This window comes from Rhinatrema bivittatum, chromosome 5 (genome assembly GCF_901001135.1).
Source record: "Rhinatrema bivittatum chromosome 5, aRhiBiv1.1, whole genome shotgun sequence".
Classification (NCBI taxonomy): Eukaryota; Metazoa; Chordata; class Amphibia; order Gymnophiona; family Rhinatrematidae; genus Rhinatrema; species Rhinatrema bivittatum.
This window is the reverse complement of record NC_042619.1, coordinates 103,812,195-103,824,526: the sequence shown is the minus strand read 5'-3', so window position 1 is coordinate 103,824,526 and position 12,332 is coordinate 103,812,195.

Genomic DNA, 12,332 nt, shown 5'->3' with positions numbered 1-12,332 from the left:
ATTGGTGGTCACCCAAACACCTCAGAGTGAACATTGGAGAGAACAATGTGACACACAGATACCAATGTCTTTATTTCTATTTCAGATCTGGTTGGGAAAGACGAATCAGAGCAAGGCCATCAAACCCCTAAATTATACTAACAAGGATGTGCTACCCACCCTGAAAAGGCCCCAGAAACAAAATTTGCTTCTAATCCTATTTTTCAATACGATTCTTTATTTTATAACTCTATTCTCTTGTACTTTTTTCTACAAGGTTAGTATGTGTGAGCGAGCATTAATGATGCATATGAATACAGGATTCTGGGTGCTTATATACCATGCAGGTAGAGGTAATGTATGTACTGTATGCATGAGAGTGCATGTGCTCAAGAAATACAAGTGACAAAGGCAGCCATGTGTGATTAGTGAATGTATTGATATGCTTGCTTGGTAAGTAAGCACCGTTGAAGCCACTTTGGAAAAGATAAGTGCTGCAGCTTTTCACAAGCAGCAAAAAATAGCTATGAAATGGTACTTTTTGTACTTTTTTCCAAAACACTCTCCTAACATGTTTTTGTCAGTTTCTATCCAGTGGAAAGAATAAAGTAAAAGGAAAGAAGATGGCATGGCCTAGCTCTCGTAATTTTGATGGGAGGAAAAGAAAAAAAATACATTTTTCTTCCTCTAGAAAATAAGGGCAGCTATATGATCAAAAGGGATGCTGTCCAGACTTACTCCTTCTCTAAGCAGGAATAAAACTATTATATTTGTGGTAAAGCTGTGAAGGATGGGTGGGGTAGTTGAATAAAACCCCTGTAAATAGGTTGATAAATAACCTTTTGAGGCTAGAATAGCGGATCTTGATAATTGAGCACATACGCAGGCTTTGCCTCCAGCATCGTCCCAGTATTTTTGTCAGACTAACCCAAATACTTTTTTGAAACTTCAAAACAGCATGAATATCCCATTTTATGATAAATGCCTGGAAAATGTCACTGTTCAGTCACTATTCACATAGTGGCAGTCCAAACCTTTCAGAGGGAATAATCACAGGCTTACTAGATGACATGATATGGAGCAAGGACATTTTTCACACAGAAACTAAGAAAAAACTTAACCTAACTCTTTGATTTGATAACCTGTTAAGACTAACTAGTTTGTTTTTATTATGTATGTAGGTTTGTAAACCACCTAGACGGACATGTAATTGCCCAAGTTTGCAGTATATAAAAAACTTTTAAATAAATAAAAATAATAAATAAAAAACTGAAATTGATAACTAAAAGTTAAGAACAAATAATTTGTAATATAAATTTTATCTCCTCTTTCTGGTCATGGACTGATCAACTTTTCCCTCTCTTCCTCCCATTTTTTGCTGGTACTGGGTCAGGCTATCTGATATACTGGACATCACCTTTGGTTCTTGACTCCCCTCTCTCTTAGCTTGGTGACACCTCTTCTAGTACCTTCTTTTCATACTGATGCTGGCCTTGGCTAAGCTTCCCTTCTAAATTACTCCTGTAGTTGTATTACAAAAGCTTATTTATTTATATATTTATTTACTTATTTATAGTAATTTATATTCTGCCTATTACAAGTACACCTGTTCTAAACAGATTATAATCATAAGCAAACAATAACAACATGAATAATAAAAAATAATAAAACAAATAGCAAAATAAAATTGAAGACAAAAAACTTCCCGAAAGGAATAAGATTTTAAATACTTTCTAAAAGATTTATAATCCTGAATGTGGAGAAATTCTACAGGAAGACTATTCCATAGTGTAGGACCAATGTGAAAAATGTCCAATGGTGAGTCTCTTGCAAACAAGCATCTTTTAACACTGATGGCAGACAATAAAAGGATCCAGTTAAACGCAATGAACGAGTATGACAGAACTAGGTAAGTAGATCCTGTAAATAAGCAGATCCTTCACCTTGTAAAGCACAAAAACCCAAAACAAGAATCTTAAAGTGAACCCTTTGCTCAATTTGGAGCCAATGCAAAGCCTGCAGCACTGGAAAAATATGTTCCTTAAACATGCCATGGCATTTAACAACAATTGCAAGGCCTTAAGATTACATTTTGGCAAGCCAATATGCAGAGCATTGCAGTAGTATACAAAACAAATGCTTGAATTACTGATCTAAAACCACACTTATCCACAACATATCTTAGGCACCACAGTTTCTGAAGCTTACAACCTCAGACTTGCAACTGCTCTTAATTGAGACTGTAAATTAAAAGCAATATCAATTTGTACTCCTAAATCCCTGGCAGATTCAGAAAAGGAAACTGTAGAACCATTAAACAACAGAGGTGGAGAAGGAAATCTGGATAAAGACTGTGAAATCAATATGGCATCCTTCTTATCAATATTCAGTAAAGTCCATTGACCAACATCCATTGATTTACTACATGCAAAATATCAGAAATATGTGCAAGCATATCATCTAAAGCCGCAGGAACAGGAAACAGCAGCTACCGCAGGATGTACTCATACCTAGAACCTTTTGATTGTGAATCATCAGGATATTTTTACATGAGAAAGAAAGTGTTTTGTTGTCAATTTTAGATCACACAGCAGAATTCTATAATGTTATTTCCTTTATTTGACTTTGAACCTCCTGCAGGTAGCTGGCAAACTGAGAAGTTAAAGTCACAGCCTTACCAATACAGGAAGAGAATTGTCCTTAAAAAATTTAAATAAATAAAATGAAAATTAAGGGTAAGCCTGCAGGAGCAAGAAGAAGCTTCAAAGGTAGGGATGTGTAACGTGTGCCTGATCGTCTTAACGATCAAAATCGTCTGGCAGGAGAAGAAAATCGTGTTTGGCATGATTTTTTAGTAAAAAAATCGGTTTTTCCAATTAGTGCGCACTAACGGGAGTTAGTGCGCGCTAACAGGAAGTTAGCGCGCACTAACAGAAAATGATACAATTTGACACTTTTCAGGGCAGTTAAGGTCAGTTTAGGAATTAATATGTATTCCTATTGGCTGCCCTCTTATTTATTCATGTTACCAAGGTTCCCACTGACAATATATGGGGGATGGGAAATGGAAACAGTTGGTAGCTTGACAAAAAAAGTAATGTGATCAGTCAATGTGACTAGAACTTGTGCCCTATCCCTAATACCAGGGGAGTTGTGATCTTCCTGCACTCAGTGCCCTATCCCTGATACCGGGAGTGTTGTGATCTTCCTGCATGCAGTGCCATATCCCTGATACCGGGAGTGTTGTGATCTTCCTGCAGGCAGTGCCCTATCCCTGATACCGGGGGTGTTGTGATCTTCCTGCACGCAGTGCCCTATCCCTGATACCGAGAGTGTTGTGATCTTCCTGCACTCAGTGCCCTATCCTGGTTATCGGGGGTGTTGTGATCTTCCTGCATGCAGTGCCCTATCCCTGTTACTGGGGGTGTTGTGATCTTCCTGCACACAGTGCCCTATCCCTGATACCGGGAGTGTTGTGATCTTCCTGCACGCAGTGCCCTATCCCTGATACCGGGGGTGTTGTTATCTTCCTGCACTCAGTGCCATATCCCTGATACCGGGAGTGTTGTGATCTTCCTGCACACAGTGCCCTATCCCTGATACTGGGTGTGTTGTGATCTTCCTGCACATAGTGCCCTATCCCTGATACTGGGTGTGTTGTGATCTTCCTGCATGCAGTGCCCTATCCCTGATACCGGGGGTGTTGTGATCTTCCTGCACATAGTGCCCTATCCCGGTTACCGGCACTGCATGCAGGAAGATCACAACACTCCCGGTATCAGGGATAGGGCACTGCATGCAGGAAGATCACAACATGCTCGGTATCAGGGATAAGGCACTGCGTGCAGGAAGATCACAACACTCCCAGTATCAGGGATAGGGCACTGTGTGCAGGAAGATCACAGCTCTCGAGATCCTGCACAGGGCAGTGCAGAGAGTAAGATCACAACACTCCCAGTATCAGGGATAGGGCACTGCATGCAGGAAGATCACAACATGCCCGGTATCAGGGATAGGGCACTGCGTGCAGGAAGATCACAACACTCCCAGTATCAGGGATAGGGCACTGCGTGCAGGAAGATCACAACACCCCCGGTATCAGGGATAGGGCACTGTGTGCAGGAAGATCGCAACACTCCCGGTATCAGGGATATGGCACTGCATGCAGGAAGATCACAACATTCCCGGTATCAGGGATAGGGCACTGCATGCAGGAAGATCACAACATGCTCGGTATCAGGGATAAGGCACTGCGTGCAGGAAGATCACAACACTCTTGGTATCAGGAATAGGGCACTGCATGCAGGAAGATCACAACATGCTCGGTATCAGGGATAAGGCACTGCGTGCAGGAAGATCACAACACTCCCGGTATCAGGGATAGGGCACTGTGTCCAGGAAGATCACAACACTCCCGGTATCAGGGATAGGGCACTGCATGCAGGAAGATCACAACATGCTCGGTATCAGGGATAAGGCACTGCGTGCAGGAAGATCACAACACTCCCGGTATCAGGGATAGGGCACTGCGTGCAAGAAGATCACAACACTCCCGGTATCAGGGATATGGCACTGCATGCAGGACGATCACAACACTCCCGGTATCAGGGATAGGGCACTGCATGCAGGACGATCACAACACTCCCGGTATCAGGGATAGGGCACTGCGTGCAGGAAGATCACAACACTCCCGGTATCAGGGATAGGGCACAAGTTCTAGTCACATTGACTGATCACATTACTTTTTTTGTCAAGCTACCAACCATTTCCATTTCCCATCCCCCATATATTAAACCATCACGTCATTGGGAACCTTGGTAACATGAATAAATAAGAGGGCAGCCAATAGGAATACATATTCATTCCTAAACTGACCTTAACTGACCTGAAAAGTATCAAATTGTATCATTTTCTGTTAGCGCGCACTAACTCCCGTTAGTGCGTGCTAACAAAAAAAACGATTTTTCACGATAAATCGGGGGAATTTCTATTGTATCGCACTCTTTACCGATTAATGACGATTTAAACCTATCGGGACGATAATCTAAATCGTTGAAAAACGATTCACATCCATAACGCTTTCTACTTGCTATACCTTAGTAGCCTCTTTAGTTAAGAAGTATATAAACATGTTAACATTTCACTTTGTCTTCACTTCTTTTTTAACTCCACTAGGCTGAGTTGTAAGTTTGGACGCACAACATGAAGTTAAGTTTCGGAAAAGTTGCACACAACAAAATTTTTGCGCACATAGCATGTCAGAAATTAGAGGGAACATTGCTCCCAGCTGAGCGCGTTCCTTAAGTGCCAATCAGGGGATCCACTCAAACTTAAACCATGGGCCAGGATAGACTTTCCTGCAAGTCATCAGCTTCCCCTTCACATTAGGGCATGGCAGAAGGGACGTAGCGAGTTCAAGGACCTCTCTCCTTTTATGCAGCTGTTATTTCAAATATGGGAAAAGTGGAAAACTAGACTGGTAGGAGATAAAGGGGAATATCATTTAACATTCTTTCTGTATGACAAATCATTTCCACCAGGTACTGAACCAAGTGTAGTTACCAGATGGGGAACTCAAGGCCTCTATAAATGGGAACAATGATGGGATGGACAGAAACTTTTACCCTTTTTAGATTTACGTGCCTCTACCACTTGCCAGACACGGACTATTATGCGTATAACCAGGTTTTACATTATTTTGCCACAGCTCGTATAGGGCTGGAATTATTAAAGGGCAAGTCTCTGTTTGAAAACCTATGTTCCCAAACTCCCAGTTATGAAACCCATTACAAGGATCCTTACACTTATTAAGGGGCGTACCAGAGTAAAGCATCCTTCCAGCGAGAATGGGAGCGAGATTTGGGGGGGGCCTGAAGGATGATGAATGGGATCAGATCTTTATTGCTATTAGTAAAAGCTCAGTGTCCGCCACCATAAAAGAAAATGGGTACAAGGGACTATACCGTTGGTATCTCACACCAGTAAAAATCTGCAAAATATATGGTAGGACAGACAGTTCCTGCTGGAAAGGGTGCGGACAAATTGGGACTTTCCTGCACATGTGGTGGGAGTGTCCGAAGGTGTCAGAGTTGTGGGAGGATGTCCGAGACTTTATTCACCAGGTGGCAGGAGTAACTATACCTGAAGATCCAAATGTATGTTTATTACGAGCTCTAAACCTGTGTTAAGATGGATACAACAGGTCTTCTCTGCTGCCACATGCCAAATTGCTCTCTGGTGGCGCAAGGCTGACGCGCCATCCTTGACCCACTTTCTGTCCTGGTTGGAAACAGTATTTTACATGGGGAGGTTAACAGCTATCAGATGTGACCGCTTTCATAGCTTTGGAAACGTGTGGCAGCCTTACCTAACCTGGAAAGAGAGGGGCCAGTCAAACACCGTGGGCTAGAGATACGTAGCATGCCTTACCACGCTGCTCACCACCTCCCTCTGATCGTGGTTCCTCGGGACTTTATCTTTGAGGAAGCGGGGTCTCTGCACGTTGAGAAAGGGCTATCATTTGTTGTTGCGTTCTGGTAACACACAGCTCTTACTCTTATTCTTCTGTCCACCTTTAGTGGCGGGGTTTGCAGTTTAACGGGGGGGAGGGTGGGGAAGAAATAAGGGGAAGAAAATATTTGAACCCGGGTTGTAGACTAAATGGAAAAATTGACACAGCATCCCTTTTTGATCATACGCTACTTTATTGCATTCAGTTTTAGCAATCCACCTCCTCATTGTTGTAATGTACCGTAGGTTCTTTTACACTTTGTTCTCACTCTTACTTATCGGTTATCCATGATGTACGACAGGTTTACATGCAGGACATGTATTATGTTAATACTATTTGCTGATTATATCATGTTGTGTTATCAATAAAGGACAAAGGGAAGGGCATCCTGGATGGAAGTGGCCTGGGAGCGGGACACGTGAGAAAGTGAATAGGGAGCATCTTTCATGGGAATGGGAGGTTAGAGCAGAAGGGGTGAAAGTAAGGGAAGGCTCACATGGAGACAGGGGCAAGAGGAAGTATGGGAGGGGTAAGAGGAGTGGGGGCAGGGGAGCCAAAGGATCAGCACATGGAAGGGAACAGGGTGTTGTTAAGTGGAGGAGGAGAACGCTTGGGATAGGAGGGGTTGCAAATGAGGGAGGGAAAGGGGTGAAGTCACTCAGTCCTCTTGATGGCTCATTTCTTAATTTGATCTGTTAAAGAAAGGTTCAGACTTTAAAATGTGTAAGGCCCAATGCACATCGCCATTATATACAGTTAGGACAATAATGAAAGCCATTTCCGGGGGTAAAGCGCTCTTTTATCCACAGAAATGGGCTGTTTGATTATTGTCCATTCTCTACACCAGTAAAAGTAGGAGCATACAACAAGGCATGCTTTCCCTGTGTAGTTTTGCAAATATTTCTGGTTTGGGGTTAGGACAGGGTAGGGAACTATATGCAGAGTTTTCCCTTAAAGTGCCCACACAAAAAGCAAGCAGGGGTATTGTTTTTCTTTCTAATTTCATCTTTATTGAATCAGTAGATGCAGAAACAACACACGCTAGTATCAAAAGCAGCCATAGCAACGTATTGGCTAATTAAACAACCATTATGACCCATCTTTTAGGGATGTGCAGAGCAAAATTTTATGTTCATATTTTTTATGTCCGAAAGGGGGTCCCACTTGCGGCCAATATGGACATAAAAAAAATCCAATGAGTTGGGTATATGTACATATGTGCAAAAAAAAAATTTAAAACCCCCTCACCCTCCTTAATCCCCCCCCCCCGACTTACCACAACTCCCTGGTGATCGAGCGAGGAGTGAGGACGTCATTTCTGCAATCCTTGGCGAGAAGCATGTGACGTCGGCGGCACGTCGAGTGACGCCGGCGTCACGTGATTCCCGGCTCGTTCGCGCCGGACGGCTCGTTCGGCCCAAAAAGAACTTTTGGCCAGCTTGAGGGGGTCAGGAGGCCCCCCCAAGCTGGCCAAAAGTTCTTTTGGGCCGAACGAGCCGTCCGGCGCGAACGAGCCGGGAATCACGTGACGCCGCGTCACTCGACGTGCCACCGACGTCACATGCTTCTCGCCAAGGATTGCAGAAATGACATCCTCACTCCTCGCTCCATCACCAGGGAGTTGTGGTAAGTCGGGGGGGGGGGATTAAGGAGGGTGAGGGGGTTTATATTTTTATTTTGGCTCAACAATCGCGATTTCCCACATATCGAACATATCTATGTTCGATATGTGGGAAATCCGATCGTTTATGTCGAATCAATTTTTTAAGTAAAAAAAAAATATGAGTTGCGTTTTACTAATGCGGTCAATCCGAATGCACACCCCTACCATCTTTTCAACAGTTCCCCCTGTCCCAGACACCCCCTAAACACATACAGCCATTCAAAGCCACAAACACACACAGTCACATCTCTTCTTCCACCTCCTCGGAATAAAACATTCATAGCAGAAGCACAGCAAGAGCTGCTCCCCCTTACATTCAGAGGTTAAACTTTAACTCACTCCAGGGTCCCAGCAAGCCCTGCAGAGGCCTTGCCTGCTCCTGCACTTGTGCCTCTCTCCTGACAACCTCCCACCCACCCCCATCAACTGAGTTTCCACTTGGATCTGGGGCGTCTGTATCACCTGCTTCTTCATGAGGGTTTTCTGGGGACAGTGTGACCCCAAACCTGGGGTTTCTCAGTATCCAGAAAAATAAAGACTGTTCATCCAAAAAATACAAGAATCACGGAGCAACTCACTTACCTAGGATACAGAGCGCTAAACCAGAGCTTGTTATGAAGGTAGAACAGTGAACATAAAGGATTTTAAATAAACTGCAGTACAACATGCAGGGGACGAAGAAAAGGAATTTCACAGTAACTCCAAATGGTTTTTAAACCAGAGGATGTGGTGAGTGCAGTTAGTGTACCTGGGTTCAAAAAAGGTTTGGATAAGTTATTGGGGGAGAAGTCCATTAACTGCTATTAAACAAGTTTACTTAGGGAATAGCCACTGCTATTAATTGCATCAGTAGCGTGGGATCTTCTTGGTATTTGGGTACTTGCCAGGTTCTTGTGGCCTGGTTTGGCCTCTGTTGGAAACAGGATACCTTGCTTGATGGACTCTTGGCCTGACCAGCATGGCAATTTCTTCTGTTCTGCAGAGCTGAATGCTGCATCTGTCTCAGTCGGCTGTGAGAGTATTAAGATCAGCTCAGACTGTACTCCTGGCTGCGGCTGCTTAACATTGGGCTACAGAGCTGAGACTGTCTCTGGTACCACTTGCTCTGTCAGCTTTAAAAACTCTATCTGTCTGTCCTGGTCAGCCCACAGCTCTGTCTCTCTCAGGGACACTCAGCAGCAATATCCGTCCTCAGCTTGTATTGACTCTGGGACCCCCCAAGGTCAGCTCCAGGTGCTGGTGTCTATAGGGGGCTGGGGTGCATGGTTATACTGCTGCCTGCTGTCCAGATCAAGATCAGAAAAAAAAGATTTTAAAAAAGGGAATTTTACATGGTAGACAAATAATATTACACCCAAATTGTGGAAAGGTGAGCAAACACATTAAATGAAAGGAGAGAGCAGGGGTGTGGCAAAAGAAACTTGCAAATGGGCCAAAAACCTAGCAAAGTAGATCAATTCAATAAAAAGAAGGCAAGGCTGCATTGAAAATATATACATAGCAAATTTTATTTAACAATCAGTCAAATCAAACAAATAATATTAAGCATTAAACTGATGATTTGCTAAAAGGAGAAGAGGGGGGAGGAACAGAGGAAAGGGGGAGGCAGCTAATTTCAATCCAGCACTGAAATGCTCCTCCTCTTTCTCTTGCTTTTAGTTCAGCTCCAGTTTGAGTTAAATACAGCGCTGCAATTCTCCTTCTCTATCTTTTGCTTTTAGTTCAGTTCCAGTTTGAGGTGAATCCAGCGCTGCAATGCTCCTCCTCTTTCTCTTGCTTTTAGTTCAGCTCCAGTTTCAGTTGAATCCAGTGCTGCAATGCTCCTCCTCCTTCTGTTGCTTTCAGATCAGTTCCAGTTTGAGTTGAAACCAGGGCTGCAATGCACCTCCTCTTTCTCTTGCTTTTAGGTCAGCTCCAGTTTCAGTTGAATCCAGCGCTGCAATGCTCCTAATCTTTTTCTTGCTTTTAGTTCAGTTCCAGATTGAGTTGAATCCAGTGGTGCAATGCTCCTCCTCTTTCTTTTGCTTTTAGTTCAGTTCCAGTTTGAGGTGAAGCCAGCCCTGCAATGCTCCTCCTCTTTCTCTTGCTTTTAGTTCAGCTCCAGTTTCAGTTTAACCCAGCGCTGCAGTGCTCCTCCTCTTTCTTTTGCTTTTAGTTCAATTCCAGTTCCAGTTTGAGTTAAATCCAGCGCTGCAATGCTCCTCCTCTTTCTTTTGCTTTTAGTTCAATTCCAGTTCCAGTTTGAGTTAAATCCAGCGCTGCAATGCTCCTCCTTTTTCTTTTGCTTTTAGTTCAGTTCCAGTATGAGTTAAATCCAGCGCTGCAATGCTCCTCCTCTTTCTCTTGCTTTTAGTTCAGCTCCAGTTTCAGTTTAACCCAGCGCTGCAGTGCTCCTCCTCTTTCTTTTGCTTTTAGTTCAATTCCAGTTCCAGTTTGAGTTAAATCCAGCGCAACAATGCTCCTCCTTTTTCTCTTGCTTTTAGTTCAGTTCCAGTTCTAGTTTGAGTTAAATCCAGCGCTGCAATGCTCCACCACTTTCTTTTGCTTTCAGATCAGTTCCAGTTTGAGTTGAATCCAGCGCTGCAATGCTCCTCCTCTTTCTTTTGCTTTTAGTTCAGTTCCAGTTTGAGATGAATTCAACACTGCAATGCTCATCCTCTTTCTTTTGCTTTTAGTTCAATTCCAGTTCCAGTTTGAGTTGAATCCAGCACTGCAATGCTCCCCCTCTTTCCTTTGCTTTTAGTTCAGTTCCAGTTTGAGGTGAATCCAGCGCTGCAATGCTCCTCCTCTTTCTCTTGCTTTTAGTTCAGCTCCAGTTTCAGTTGAACCCAGTGCTGCAATGCTCCTCCTCTTTCTTTTCCTTTATTTCAGTTCCAGTTTGAGTTGAATCCAGCATTGCAATGCTCATCCTCTTTCTCTTGCTTTTAGTTCAGCTCCAGTTTCAGTTGAACCCAGTGCTGCAATGCTCCACCTCTTTCTTTTGCTTTTAGTTCAGTTCCAGTTTCAGTTGAATCCAGCGCTGCAATGCTCCACCTCTTTCTTTTGCTTTCAGATCAGTTCCAGTTTGAGCTGAATCCAGCACTTCAATGATCCTCCTCCTTCTTTTGCTTTTAGTTCAGTTCCAGTTTCAGTTGAATCCAGCGCTGCAATGCCCCTCCTCTTTCTTCTATTGCTTGTAAGCAATAGAAGAAAGCAAGCAGTGAGCATTTCTACTGATTGGGGCCCCTCCCTCCTTGTAGCCTCCAGCTCTATCTGTATGGAACTTGAGCTCCTCCCCTCTCATGCTGTGCTCTCCAGCTCTGTCCCTCTCTCTCATGCTGTGCTCTCCAGCTCTGCCCTTTCTTTCCCACTGTACCCTCCAGATCCATCCCTCTCCCTCCCTGTACTCTGCAGCTCCCCCTCTCCCTTGCTGTACTCTGCAGCTCTGCCCCCTCCCTTGCTGTACTCTGCAGCTCTGCCTTTCTCTGTCAGAATTGTCCAATCCACACTGCAAGGGTCCCCACTCCCCTACAATTCTATTGCCGTGGCAAGGACCACAAAATTCAGCTCTTACCATAGAATTGTCCAGTCCTGGGCAAACAGCAGCGGGAGACTAAGGACCTTCTGAAAGCAAAAACATTGGTGACAGTGAAATAGCGCATTTACCCCCCCCTGCCCAGCCCAGAGGAGAAACATTGATGTAGGTGGATGCTGCATTAACCCTCTCTTACCCACCCATCCACCTGCCCCCGAAGAGACATATTGGTGGCAATGGAGCACAATCTCCCCGCTCCCCTCCCCTGCATCTCCTCACTCACTGGCTTCTATCGGACAAACAGGAGGAGGAGGAGGACTGAGGCCTTGCAGATCCTTCAGTGCATCCTCCCTCCTCCCCCGCTGAGACCTGAATAGTGCAGTTTGAACCCCCCTTGGTTCAGAGCAGGATGCTTAGACACAGTAAGGGAGGAGGGAGGATGTATCATGAACACTGCAGAGTCACTGTCCTCTTCCTCTTCCTGGTTTGCCGTTAGTGCTCTCTGAGTGAGGGGGTCCATGGGCATGGGGATGGCTGGTACAGTGTAAACCTGAGATTGCAGGGTGGAGGGAAGAGAACAAACTTACTGGGGAGTGGAGGAAGTGAGCGAACCAGGAGAAATGGTGGAGTGAACTGGGGATTAGAGTAGTGAACCAGAGTAAGTG